The following is a 14,827-nucleotide window of genomic DNA, read 5'->3' on the forward strand; positions in this document are numbered from 1 at the left end:
GTGCTTTCATGTTTTGCTGAGTCATTTTTCTAAAAAAAAAAATGGTATTCAACTGTTGCCCTGTCTTTTCCTTCTCATGCAGATCATAAGTACATGAGGAAGAGCAGGAATTTGCCACCAGTGCCATCACAAACCTATCATTCACTTTGGAGTGATGTATCTGTAGTGTAATCTATATATGTGCACTCCCTCCATTGTATGAAATCCTGCACAAATGTTAATCACTGGGTGGCAATACACCCACATAGGGAGTGTATCTTCATACGTAATAAAAGTCTTACCCTGACATTTTAATAAACTATATTCATTGGGAATTTTAAAATAAGAATTATCAGAATAGTTACTAAAGCAAAATCAATGCCCTTTTAATCCAAAAGGAAAGAGATATATTTTTGAGAGTTTCACTGGCGTTTTTTAGAGGGAGAAACAATGTCATCATCTTAAAAACAAAGCTTTTTTAAAACATAGAGAATAAAAGAGGTGGGACATCCATCACAGGTAAATCTTCAATGCCTAAAGAGTCCATGCACAAGTTTTGAAAAATGAGGTGCTTAAATAGACTACAGCACTTCTGATGACAAGCAGGGAACACCATATTTAAACAATTCCATACAACAGAAACATGGTACAGCAAAAATGATGTTACTAAATTACAGCTTCCCTCCTATAAGGCTGTGCTACTTGAGGGATATTTTTTTTACTGTGAGGGAATTTTTGAAAATGTGATCATTTACCCACAATATGGAATCTATTTCTACAATCTCAGTACTTCGATGGTTGGCTATATTTCATCTCCAGGAAGGAGCAGTACACTGCTTCAAGCAACTGATAAAGCCCTTGACCATCTTTGTAACAAAATATTAAAAGGAAAGAGTAAATAAACAGAATGTGACAGTGTTGGAATTGCTTTATTTTTAAGCTTTTAACACACAGGAATTTGTGGATATTTTACATTTTACACAGTAATGCACACAGGAGAAAAAGTTTACTTTATCCAGTGAGTTTCCTTGCTTTTTTTTTTTCTGGCTGATGAATTGGTTGAGTTTTTATCTTTTTTAAAAAATGAATGTTTTCTATTAGGAATGAAGACTTGGATATCTGCACAGTGGGCCCACTTCATCCACTCATCTCTCTATTTCTATAAGAGTTGAAGAGACTCTTTGTCAGAGCTGCTTACCTAAGGGGTTGTAAAACACACACACACACACACACACACACACACTCAAACATGGCATACTTCACATACACATTAATAATTCTAAAAAGTGATCTAGAATAACATAAGGGAAATTGATATGAGGATGGTTTTCTTTTCTGCTATTTAATTTTTTTTCTGTTGGCATAGCCATATTTACTCTAGTTTTCTAAATAAACCTTTTGCAAAAAAAATAACTTGTGTGGGCTCTTTTACTGAGTAGAAAAAGAACACCTGAGCATCAACTTTGCATTTGTATCATACCTGCCAAGAACAAATATACCTCAATGGGACAGCGCCAGGGGTGGGTTTCAGCAGGTTCTGACCAGTTCTGGAGAACCGGTAGCGGAAATTTTGAGTAGTTCAGAGAACCGGTAGTAAAAATTCTGACTGGCCCCGCCCCCATCTATTCTCTGCCTCTCAAGTCCCAGCTGATTGAGAGGAAATGGGGATTTTGCAGTAACCTTCCCCTGGAGTGGGGTGGGAATGGAGATTTTACAGTATCCTTCCCTGCCACCCCCACCAAGCCATGCCACACCCACCAAGCCACATCCACAGAATCAGTAGTAAAAAAAATTGAAACCCATCACTGGACAGCATATCTTATACTCTGGCATAGTAAACTTTTCCTGTCACAGTGACAGTCAGTGAACAGACATGGAATTTATTCTAGCAGAACTGTATTCCCATGTTGTCACATGGTCATGACATTCGTGAACAAAGCATGCCATGATACATATGAAGTCATTCTGCATGACCATTACTATCACCACAGATCCCTATGCTTCTCATCTAGCTTTCTGACTAAAAATATAGGTGTTCATAATCCAGACTAGGGATGATAATAGACTGGGGAAGGTTGAAGTTAACTCTTAGAATTCAGAAAGCCAAAGAGAGCATAGTTGCTTTGGTTTTAGACATGTTTGGCTTTTTTCTCTAATAATATATATTAAGTTTTAGCAAATAACAATGCAGAAATAAATGAAGAAAATTGAGTGTTATACAATATGAAAGTATCTGGTTTAATTTTTGGTAGTGCTAGGAATTTTTCTGCGAGAAGTTTTTTTTAGGGGGAGCAGCTATTTGCAGCTAGTCAAAATTATACAGAATAATTATTTGGCATTCTGATTGTTTTTATTTTTTTTCCCCCAGTATGGAGAAAGTCCTTACTTTCTGGAATTGAAATACATCACTCGTGATCTGTTGAAGATCAATTGGAAAATGGCTGTAGATATATTTTGATTAATATTGGCTACATATAGATTTGCCTTTTTTTCCCTTTTTTTACTGTGCAGTCAAAAAGATTTGTTTTATGCAGAAAAATCTCTTTGGCCTAAAATACTGCTGAAGCTCACTAATTAAACTTCTGAATACTTTTTTTTAACAAATAATAATTTATCCATTTCTAACATGTCTTAAAAATGCCTTTTCATGGACTTGCTTACAAGGTTGCCATCAAACAGGTGTGAATATTTAAAAGCACTTTCCTATTGTTATTTTTATTAACCTATTTCTAGTTGTTCTCCAGTGGCCTACTTTCCCTTTCCTCTTTGTACTTGCTTTGTCTGACTTACTAGTTCATAATTTCACTCCTTGCCCAATTCTCATCACCTATTATATGACTTTTATATAGTCAAAAGAAAGCCAACAGATTTGTTCTGAAATGTCACAAACAGCTTTTGCTAAAGGCCAATTATCCATTTTATCCTTATTGTTAAAATAGATTGAAGAAAATCATCTTAATGAATGCATATGCTGCTTTTACAAAGGGTTACCTAATCATCCAGGTTACAGATCAAATGTATGGCCTAATCGACTTTGTTACTGTTGCATCAAAACAGTTCTATGCTGTTTACCTGTTAAACCAATAGATCACATTCAATAAGACTTGCCAAATAATAAATCACATTCAATAAGACTTGCCAAATAATAATAGTTATGGCCTATTTGTACTATCTGGTTTCTATTCCTGCTTTACAGAAATATATCTCAAAGAATTTCAAACATCAATAGGTGTACAAATGCCAAATCTAGTCTGAACATCTGGATGACTATGCGATGAATCAACAATACACATTTTCTGTAATATTTTATAGGGATCAAATGTGTACTCTTTCTACAAACATGTATATCAGTAGAAAATTACCAGAATTTTAAAACGCTGCTAGAGAGCCATTTTAACAAAACTTCAAAATTCTTCAGCTTCTACTACTGAATATAAATTTTAGTGTAATAGGAAAATTTATTAAATACATTAGAATTATTATATTAACAGTATTTGTTTAAATTTTGATCTGACCCCACCCAATTCTTGGTCTTGACCACACTCATTTTCTAGAGTGTAGAAGACGCTGCTTTGAGAAAAAAACATATAGTCTCAAATCAATTGCAATAAGAATTCTATTGTCTGTGTGCAATCCAATTCTTACGTGTTTTAGTGAACAATTCAACAATTATCACCTTTTATAAAGCAATGCTTGTAAAAGTCTGTAGAGATTCTCAGTCATCCAGGTCATGGTTGTCCCAAAGGTGCTTTTTCAGGAGGCACCTGGACTTTCTTGTTTTTTTTTCCTTTTGAAGACGGAATGGAATGGCGTGGGAGTAGGAATGGATTTCCAGAGGAAAAAATTGCAGACTACACTGAGGACACAGATAAACCTCCAAGTGCTTCAAGGACCGTCTAAAAGGATGCACATTATCAGCTATCTACAAGGGATATAAATCCTTCCACTCCCCACTATCCTATCAGAGCTCAAGAAGCTCCTTGCATGAGAAGCGAAATGTCTTCAAAAGAAAAAAGATGAAAGTCTAGTTGCCTCCTGAAAAAGCAACTTTGGGACAATGCTTGTAAACTGTAGCTGAAAGCATTACTGCTTGAAAGATAGAGAACTAGGATGTTGAAAAATGTTGACTTGAGCATGAGACAGGGGTGGGTTCTAAAAATTTTTACTACCAGTTCTGTGGGCGTGGTTTGATGGTCATGTGACAATTCTTTAGGAATTGTCTTTAGGATTCTTTAGGATTTAGCAGAGGTACTGGTCTACCAGGCTTTTAACTGCTTGCAGAGCTCTTCTGGTCTCCCATTTATTTTTGCAGGCACCGGTCTACTCATTTGTTTTGGAGGCACCGGTCTACCACCAAACTGCCTTTTACCACTGATTAGCTGTAGGGCGGCCCTTTGAAGTCCCGCGGCAAGAGTTTAAACAGTTTTTTTCCTTATAGCCCATCAGCTGGGACTCAGGAGGCAGCAATAGATTGGGGGTGGGGCCAAATAAAAGATAAGAATAACGTGGGGGGGTGGGGGGCAGAACTGGTTCGGTGACGTCATATCGTCACTGCTACTGGCTCGGCAGAACCGGGAGGAACCCACCACTGGCATGAGATGTTAACAAATGCAACAGTTTACTACTTCCATGATGAACAAGAAGCAGATTGCAAATATTCTGGCCCAGATAGCCGAGATCAGGCTTAATCACATGATTTTATAACATAATACTATGGGAGTAGAAAGTCTGGGATAATGTGGATGTAAGCAGTTAGGAATAAATTTAGATCACGGCTTAAGGAAGTCCTGGTTCAAATCTTTCTGATCTTCATGGGAGTGTGATGTCTTCCATTTCTACCCATCTGCTGCAAGGATTTACTTTGCAACTCTGAACCTTTTGCACTCTACTTGACCACATTCAGATGTTATTGGCCTCATCTGAAACCATATCCTGCACTAAAATGTGAGTCTGATCTTTAAAGTGTTTGATAAATCTCTTGGAAAAGTGTCTGTTGTGACGGACAGCAAAATGTCTCATTCATGTAGACAGATGAGTCAGCTCTCAGTTAAGAACTATATCAAATTGTTCCCACTACTTCAGTTAGCACAAATTAAATGGTCTGATACCTTCAGAGGGGAAAAACCCTTTTTGAGCACAGATTTTAATCATCCTGCATGGGATAGATTTAGTGATCCTTAAGTGTTGAAAAAAGTGAACTCCCAGAACTCAAGAGATGACTTAAGATCCTTTAAATTGTGGCTCTGAGTACCTAGAATAGCTACTATGCATTCTAAAAGTGACCTAATTTGGCTATTAAAGCCAGTCTGTTAGCACAGCAATGCCTACAGCTGCTCTTCCTTATCACTTCCCAGGATGTTTTTTGCATTCCTCTGCCAGCAAGCCAAAGGGGCAAACATAATCTTTGACCACAACCATATAGAATTCCATTATGATGAGCAAAACCTACGGAAGGAGGAAAAGAATGCTGCAACTTCCTCAGCAATATTTCCAACCAAAATGTAAACCATCTCAACAAGGAGAGTTTTTTCCCAGGTCCCACTCAGAGCACAAAATGGATTTTCCCTCATCAGATAATAAAATGGATCAGAACAAAACGCTAGATTAAACTATGACCAAGGAATTGCCTTCTTCCTTATACAGTATGCAACTATAGCTATGAATTTCATGGTTATGAAAAAATTATCTGAAATACAGAAGAACTGTGACTATATAACAAATGTTTACTTTTGATTCTGTGATGACTAATATTCAATAAAGCTGTATATAAAATATCGAAGTGTTAGTATCCCTCAGTGGAACATTAAAAATGAGATACGATATAAAATATAATCAACTTGTAACTGATAAACAAATGTACTGAAAGTCGCATACTACAGAGTCTACCTAGATTTCTAGAACTATTCTCAGACTCAGTAGTGGAATAATTATATTTACTCATGTTTTATTTATTTATATGTGATATCTATATCCTGTTTTTCCTGCAGAAGCTCACACTGGCACACAGTGCACTCCTTCATCCAATTTTTCCCACAATTACTATCTTGTTGTCTAGGTTGTTGTTACTTCCATGGCTAAGGATCAATTAGAATCTAAGAACTCCTTTTTTTAAACAACCCTGTAATCCCTTAAATTGGAGCACAGTTGGGGTGACTGGATGGAGCTGAGCATTTATAGGCCGGACGCTTTTCCTGACGCCACACGGATTTTGCAGCAAATATTTTTTCTTTGTGCCTTAGGAGAAAATAATCTGCCACTACCTAGGATTGAACTCTCAACCTTGTAAGTGGGAGGTGAGCATCTTCACCACTAAGTCACCACGCTGCTCATCTGGATGCCTAACAACAAACCATTAAAATCCTCCTAGCCTACATTAAAACAATAATAATCCGATAGTTATCTAGAATAAACCATTATGGGCCAAAGACTGATAGAAAAAGAGCAGTATTCAGGGTCTCCTACAACAATCAAGGAATAAGGGGCCAGGGATACGTCCAGATATTTCACTACAAAGACCTGCCTCTTCTCATATGGGTGAAACTCTCAGTAGATCATCTGTGTGTGTTTGGAGTAGATGGGCCAAATCATTATTTGGTAAAGCAGCCCTTGATATAAGAGCATCCTGGCATGACCGGAATCAATTATTTATAAGGGTATACATACTTATTGAGAAGCAAGTACTACTGAGCATTATGGTGTCATTTAATGAACACACAATTGTATGGTGATCAGAATTCAGGAAAATTTTTATTCTGGTTTTGGATTTTAATTTAAATTAAAAAAATGTAATACATTGTATTTGTTCGTATATGAATATTTAACTAGAGTTTTCTTTATATTGTACTGTTATTATATAGGAAGTGAACGTATACATTTGTTGGAAGAAATGTCCTACTGGGTTCAGTTCCAAGTGTGGAAAAAGACACTGGAAACATGGAGACTGCTTGGAAAGATGGTTTAATGATGGACAGGATCACATAATTTAAGTTCCTGAACAGAAAAGGGTCGAGATGCAGTGAATCCCCTGGTTTTATGCCCTCTCTGACTTAGAACTTCCTAGGGCCCCGAAAGAGTATCCTGATTGGTTGTCAGACTCCCAAGGGGTGGGGGTCTTAGCTAGCCTTGCTGGCTGATGTAATCTTCCCAGGTATCATGTGGTCAGTTTCTGTTCCTTTGTGTTGCAGATGGGATGTTGAGCCTTAATGGCCCATTGACAAAGGTGGGGGTGAATGAGTTTCTGCTTCTCTTTTAGGGGAAATATTCTGCCTTTTTAGTATATCCTAAAATATTTCACTTTTCTAGGAGAGAGGTGGGTTTTAACTTCCAACACATTTATAATATAGTAAGATGATATAGTAATGTATCATCAATGCTGAACTAAGAGATTAGAGTTAGTCAATACATCTGTTAACACAAATAAACTGCTCAGGAGCTATACATGAAGCATCTGGAGGGGTAGTGCTGGACAGAAAGTGATCTGGGTACAACTAAGTCAGTATGACAAGTTAGGTGACGGACTAGTTACATAAATATTACATAAACCATTTGAACCAATTCTCAGATGAAGGAGTCATCTGGCTTGTAAAGGAATCAATCAAGAATGGAAAAAAGTCAAGGTGAGAGACATTGAGAAACAACTGGAGGGTCTGAATAGGATGTGAAACAACCTCAATTTACAGAGGATAAAAGAACTGCATTTCTTTTATCTGTGAAAGAGAAAATTTCCATGATCGCTGAGGTCAAAGCACATCCCCACTCTTGTCTACACAGCCCAATTCTTTGCTTCCTGCCATTAAAATCTACCTCATGAACTACTTAAACCTGCATTTTAGTTTGCATATAATTGGATAGTGAAATATTTGCTTTCTATTTACTTTTCTTTATTTTTCTAAGCAAATTTAAGTGATTGTCTCTATGTTACGTTCTCAACTTGCTATCTGGTAAAGCAGACAGAATTCCATTTGGTTTTCCTTTGTTCAACATTTAAGCTTAAAAAGGAAATGAGCCCACAGGGAGTTTTCAGCAGATGCTGAATTAAATACAATCAGGAAAGCTATTGTTCTCTAACAAAAATGTAAACTGAGAAGTTGGGCAAAATAAGCTCCGATAGACTGGATTTTGACAGACTCAAAGTCTTGGGGAAGGAAGAGATGTCTATGTTAGTTTGACTAACTGTGTCTTTCAACCCTGGGGAGGTAGTTTGGTTAGCTTATTTTGCAACCATTCCATAATAAATAATTTTAGGAGTTATTGAGACTGAGCATAGAGCATCTGCTTAAGAAAAACTGTACAGGACATAACAATAGAAGAGAGAAGAGGATGTCAAAAAAGAATACTCTGAGTATAGAAAGTAAAAAATGTGTCCTCGTCTCCCTTATAGTCCAAATCTGTTCCATCCCATGGTGATCCATAATAACCAGTGGAACTACATAGCCCTTGTCATGGTCGGATCACTCTCTCCTTCGCCTTGACCTTTGAACCACTGCACCTCGCCGCAGGGAGGCGGAGCCGGTAAGATGGTTCCACCCCAGGTTCCAGATGGAGCTTGGGCCATTCCCTGAGGCTCTGCCTCATGCCTCGACTGGAGACCTAGTGGCCGCCTGGGACAGGGCAGCCGCTGGAGCTCTGGATTGGGTCGTGCCTTTGCGGTCTCTGACCCGGCGCCAATCTCATCTGGCTCCTTGGTTTACTGAAGAGCTAAGGGAGATGAAGCACCGAAAAAGACACCTAGAGAGTAGCTGGAGGGCCAGTCTTTCTGAATCTGACCGGACACTGGTAAGATCTCATATTAAGAATTACCTAGTGGCGATAAAAGCAGCAAAATGTAATTATTTTGCTGCTCTTATTGAGTCATCAGAGAACTGCCCGGCCGCCCTGTTTAGGGTGACCCGCTCCTTGCTCCAGCAGGGAGCATGGGAAGACCCCTTGGAGGGTAGAGCCGAGGACTTTGTACAGTACCTGCATGACAAAATCACTCAGATTCTGGAAGGTCTGGACACCGACTGGGTAGTTTCAGGGGGGATGACAGAGGCAGGTCTTGAGAATGTTATTTTTTTTTTTTAATTTGATTTATATGCCACCATTCTCCGAAGACTCAGGGCGGCTTACAATGTGCTCAGCAATAGCCTTCATCCTTTTGTATATTTATACAAAGTCAGCTTATTGCCCGCACAACTGGGTCCTGAATTTACCTACCTTAGAAAGGATGGAAGGCTGAGTCAACCTTGAGCCTTGGCGAGATTCGAACCCTGCAGTAATTGCAGGCAGCTGGTCTTAATAACCAGCTTAATAACCAGCTTAATAACAGGGTGCCTTAAACCCCTGTACTACCAAGGCTCTTATCTGGGATGAGTTTGATCCTGTGACTCCTGACGATGTGGACAGGATTCTGGGTAGACTGAATGCGACCACATGTTTGTTGGACCTGTGTCCCTCCTGGTTAGTGCTGGCTTCTTGGGAGGTGACGCGAGGCTGGCTCCAGGGGATTATAAATGCTTCATTGGGTGAGGGTGACTTCCCCGCCGCCTTGAAAGAGGCGGTGGTGAGGCCTCTCCTCAAGAAGCCTTCCCTGGACCCAGCAATGTTGTCTAATTATCGTCCGGTCTCCAACCTTTGCTTTGTGGCGAAGGTTGTTGAGAGTGTGGTTTTGCGACAGCTCCCCCAGCACCTGGATGAAACGACGTATCTGGATCCGTTCCAGTCGGGCTTCAGGCCTGGGTACAGCACGGAAACGGCATTTGTCGCATTGGTTGATGATCTCTGGAGGGCTCGGGACAGAGGTTGCTCCTCTGTCCTGGTCCTATTAGATCTCTCAGTGGCTTGACCATGGTATCATGCTGCACCGGTTGAAAGAGTTAGGGGTGGGGGGCACTGTATTGCAGTGGTTCTCCTCCTTTCTCTCCGACCGGTTGCAGTCTGTGTTGGCAGGGGGGCAGAGGTCGACCCCGAGGCGCCTCATATGTGGGGTGCCACAAGGGTCGGTCCTCTCGCCCCTTCTGTTCAACATTTATGTAAAGCCGCTGGGCGAGATCATCCGTGGTTTCGGGGTGAAGTACCATCAGTACGCTGACAATACTCAGCTGTACATCTCCACCCCAGACCACCCCAACGATGCCCTTGAAGTGATGTCCCGGTGCCTGGAGGCCGTGCGGATGTCAACTTGCAAAGCTTTCAAATTGCCATGAGCAGGAGGGAGGGAGAACTGAAGTGAATTCCATACATTTTTCTGATCGCAATCAGAAGGAGGGTGTTAGGTTTCACAGCCAGCCAGGGCATCTTTCGGAAACTTGACAGTGGATGTGGATGGGGAGAAACAGGCTCAGGCTCAACCCATCCAAGACCGAGTGGCTGTGGTTTCCGACGTCCCGATATAGTCAGTTGGTGCCATCACTGACTATTGGGGGCAAATTGCTGGCCCCCACGGAGAGGACTTGCAACTTGGGCATCCTCCTGGATTCACGGCTGTCTTTAGAAGAGCATCTGATGGCCGTGACCGGGAGGATTTTTCATCAGGTTCGCCTGATTCGCCAGTTGCGTCCCTTTCTGGATCGGGACTCATTACGCACGGTCACTCATGCCCTCGTCACTTCCCACCTGGACTACTGCAACGCTCTCTACATGGGGCCCCCCTTGAGGAGCACCCGGGGGCTCCAACTGGTGCAGAGTGCGGCCGCGCGGGTGGTTATGGGAGCGACATGGCGTCCCATGTAACATCTCTCCTACGCGAGCTGCACTGGCTCCCGGTGGTCTTCCGGGTGCGCTTCAAGGTCTTGGTTACCATCTTTAGAGCGCTCCATGGCTTAGGACCTGGTTATCTACGAGACCGCCTGCTGCCACCAGTAGCCTCCCACCGGCCGGTACGCTCTCATAGAGAGAGGTTCCTCCGGGTGCCGTCGGCCAAACAATGTCGACTGGCGGCCCCCAGGGGGAGAGCCTTCTCTGTGGGGGCACCTACTATCTGGAATGAGCTCCCCCCGGAGCTACAGAGGATCCCGGATCTACGCACCTTCTGCCTTTTTATTCCATCAGGCTGGCCTGGCCTAATTTTTCCCTTTTAAAACACAAATTTTAATTGGTTTTAATTTTTGGGGGTGTTTTAAATCTGTCTTCGGCCAAATTGTTTAATTCGGTTTTATTCTGTTTTTAAATTTTGTATTTATGTGTTTTTATCTTGTGGCTGTTCACCGCTCTGAGTCCTTCGGGACTAATTAACTAACTAGTGCAAGAAATAATTTTAAAAATGGATACATGTGCTTTTGTCATATCTAGTTAATGTAAGAATTTCACACAAAATAGTGCTTCCATAATGAATAATTGTGACTAAAAATATTAAACTAGTAGGGATGCATGGAATGATTACAAATGGAGGGAAATAATTTTTGGAAAATCTGTTTTTAAAAAGGGCAGTGATTGAAGCACTCCTAATCTAGTTAAATGTCAATGTGATGTGAACCTTATTTATACAGGTAGTTCTCGATTTACTACCACAATTGAGCCCAAAATTTCACAAAATGAACTGTTTTAAGTCAAGGACTCCCTCTATTACATTTTTACTGATGCAACTAATATTATTTTATTTTCCATGCAGTACTTTGTTTGCTATCATCCCATAATGGCTCCCAATAATACAAATCATTTCTTCATGTAGAATATTGCCTTTGCTCATGGAAATGGACATTCTCATGTCACACAATCCTGCTCAAATCATCAGTCTGATATCGCTCTTGTTTTCAAACTTTGCAACACTCTGTTCCAAATACTGCATAAGAATCTTATGTACCTCAGGCACTATACAAAATAAACAATTTGATCGTGATTGGATCACGATAGTTCCACCCATTCCACTGTGGAAAAAAAATAACATATTTTGTCAGTCATAAACACGATCAAGGAAGTGAAAAAAATAACGAATTCTTTTTTGATAAACAGGCAGGCCTGACACTAATCTATAAATGTGATTCACCTGGTTCTGCCTTGCATGTTGGATACACTCAGTTGTTGTCAAATCATTAAGTTGTGCAAACTCGGTCTACAGTGGCTATTTCAATATAGTATTGTAAACAAATTTAACCATTTGTTTATTAAATAAGCCACAATAGCCAAGCTGATAAAATACAATAAGCCAAAATATTTAAGCCCAAACAGACCAAGTTATGTCTTAACATTACTTAAGAATTAATAGATGTGTGGATTCAGTCTTAGAATAAAAAATGAAACAATTCTTATTTATTAATTGGCTTTATGTTCTGCCATTCTACTCTAATAAGCACTCAAGGAATAACTTTTTTAAATTTAAGCACTCAAGTTTTTTAAGCTCCAGCAGCAAAATAAATTCTAAAAATATAACAATTTAGAAATGTAACTATCTAAATTGGGGGTATCCAATGTTGGCAGGCTAGTCAGTGATGGGAGTTGGAGTTCACAAGTCTTAAAATTGCCAAGACTGGACACCCCTCATCTAAGGTAAATGCTGAGAGAGAAGGTGCCAAACACTGCTTTCAAATCAGTTCATTCAATAACTAGCGAACAATGAGAAAGCCCAAAAAGGAGAAGAGAATGGGGTAGTGGCAAAAAACACTGAATTTGGGGTAAGAACATGGAGATGCACATGGGAAGCCACCAGCTGAATATTACAGTCTAGGGACAAAACCATTGGAATCTCCAAAATGCAGAGCTGAACTCCATCATCATCTACTGTGGGTTTTGTTTACTCCAACCCCCAAAAAAGAACTCTTCAGAGGATGGCACACCGGTTACATTTTGCACTGTACTTACCAAATTATCATCCAACTATGGTTTTTCTTCCCCCCCCCCCTCACAAATCAACTTGCTGTTTTCTACTATATACAGGTACATACTGCAGGTAGTTCTCAACTTACAACCAATCATTTAGTGACCGTTCAAGTTACGACACTGAAAAATGACCTGTCCACATGCTTACCAACAGTTGCAGCATCCCCAAGGTCACATCATCAAAATTTGGGTGCTTGGAAACTGGCATGTATTTACAAAGGTTGCAGTGTCCTGGGGTCATGTGATCACCATTTTTGACCTTCCCAGCCAACTTCAGTACGGAAAGCTAGATTCATTTAATGACAACGATTCACTAAAAAAACCAGTGATTCGCTAACTGTGGGGGAAAAGTCATAAAATTAGGCATAACTCACTTAACTTGTTTAGCAACAAAAATTCTGGTCCCAGTTGTGGCCATATCTTGAGGATTATCCATACACTTCCTTTTATTCTAAATTGCAGGATTAAAAGCTTACTAGGGCTGGTCCCTTTTTTCAAAAAATAACACACTAACGTTGAATATGTACACTTACTTCTACTAGACAATATGCATAATATTATATTCACTCAGGCCCATTACAAACAATTTTGCCATCTGAATGAAAGACGACCTGTCTTCCAACATTCTCTGAAGCACTACAGAAACAAGCTCAAATAGTGAATTAATTTTGCTTCAATGCCAATCATGATCTTCATCCCCCATGCCAGTCCTGGCCCTGGCTGAAAATTCGAGGGTTTGTAGGCCCAAGATACTGTGAAAGCCAAAGAAGAAATCTGACAGTTGGGAGCTGGAAATCTGACCAAAGCAGCTGGAGAAAACTAGGGTGGGAAAAAATGGGTTCTCAAAAATTCATAGCAGGCCATGTGGCAGGGGTGAAATCCAGCAGGTTCTGACAGGTTCTGGACAACCGGTAGCAGAAATTTTGAGCAGTTCAGAGAACCGGCAAACACCACCTCTGGCTGTCCCCCGAGTGGGGTGAGAATGGAGATTTTGCAATATCCTTCCCCTGGAATGGGGTGGGAATTGAGATTTTGCAGTATCCTTCCCCTGCCATGCCTGCCAAGCCACATCCACAGAATCCGGTAGTAAAAAAAAATGGTATTTCACCACTGCCATGTGGCCCATACAGCTTCCCTCTTCAGAAGGAAATGGGTATTTAGGAAGAGCCTCTCAGCAGTTTTTTCACTCTGTTAATGCCAGGAAAGAGGCTGATTAGCCAACAAATCAGAAAACCACAGTCCATGTGTCCCTTGGTGTTGCAATGTTGCAACATCCACCATTTAATAGAGCCTTGGTGGTGCAGCAGACTAAAGTGCTATTAAGTAGCACCAGCTGCCTGCAATTACTGCAAATTCAAATCTCACCAGGCTCAAGGTTGACTCAGCCTCCCATCCTTTCGAGGTAGGTAAAATGAGGACCCAGATTGTGGGGGCAATAAGTTGACTTTGTATAAATATACAAAAGTATGAAGGCTATTGCTTAATGCATTGTAAGCCGCCCTGAGTCTCCGGAGAAAGGGCGGCACATAAATCGAACCAATTAATTAATTATTAATCCACTTGTTACTCAAGTTCTGAAAGGTAAAGATTTATTCAAATTCCGTTTAGGATGTACTATGTAGACAAGTCCCTGCAATTTTCTAATCCGCTCTACAGCGTTAGGATTTCCGGGTAGCCTTGAATTACTATCTGCTTGCCTCTTTTTCCCAGATTGGTCTTGCTACATGCTGCCCCCTGCTGCAAACGTTTTTTTTTTTTAAAAAGAGGCAACAGGACTGAACACGCAGAAGGCAAACCTCTTATCACTTGCTGCACGAGGCGTCATAATTGACTAGCGTTGCTAATAAACCTGCACGATCAAACACGCCAGACGGAGGAAAAAAAATCAGCCGGAAAAGTTTCTTATAATATAGGTGAACAGGCAAACGGGGTGAAGAGAGTCTTGTCTAACCTCAAAAGGAGGTCGGCATACAAGACGCCCACACACCCGAAGCACCAAAAACAAGCCACCCGGAATGAACAGCTAAGTTAACGGGTGGAGTTTCTGCCCAGCCGA

Source organism: Pituophis catenifer, unplaced genomic scaffold (genome assembly GCF_029215685.1).
Source record: "Pituophis catenifer annectens isolate HBS135680 unplaced genomic scaffold, rPitCat1.0.hap2 SCAF_6, whole genome shotgun sequence".
Lineage (NCBI taxonomy): Eukaryota > Metazoa > Chordata > Lepidosauria > Squamata > Colubridae > Pituophis > Pituophis catenifer.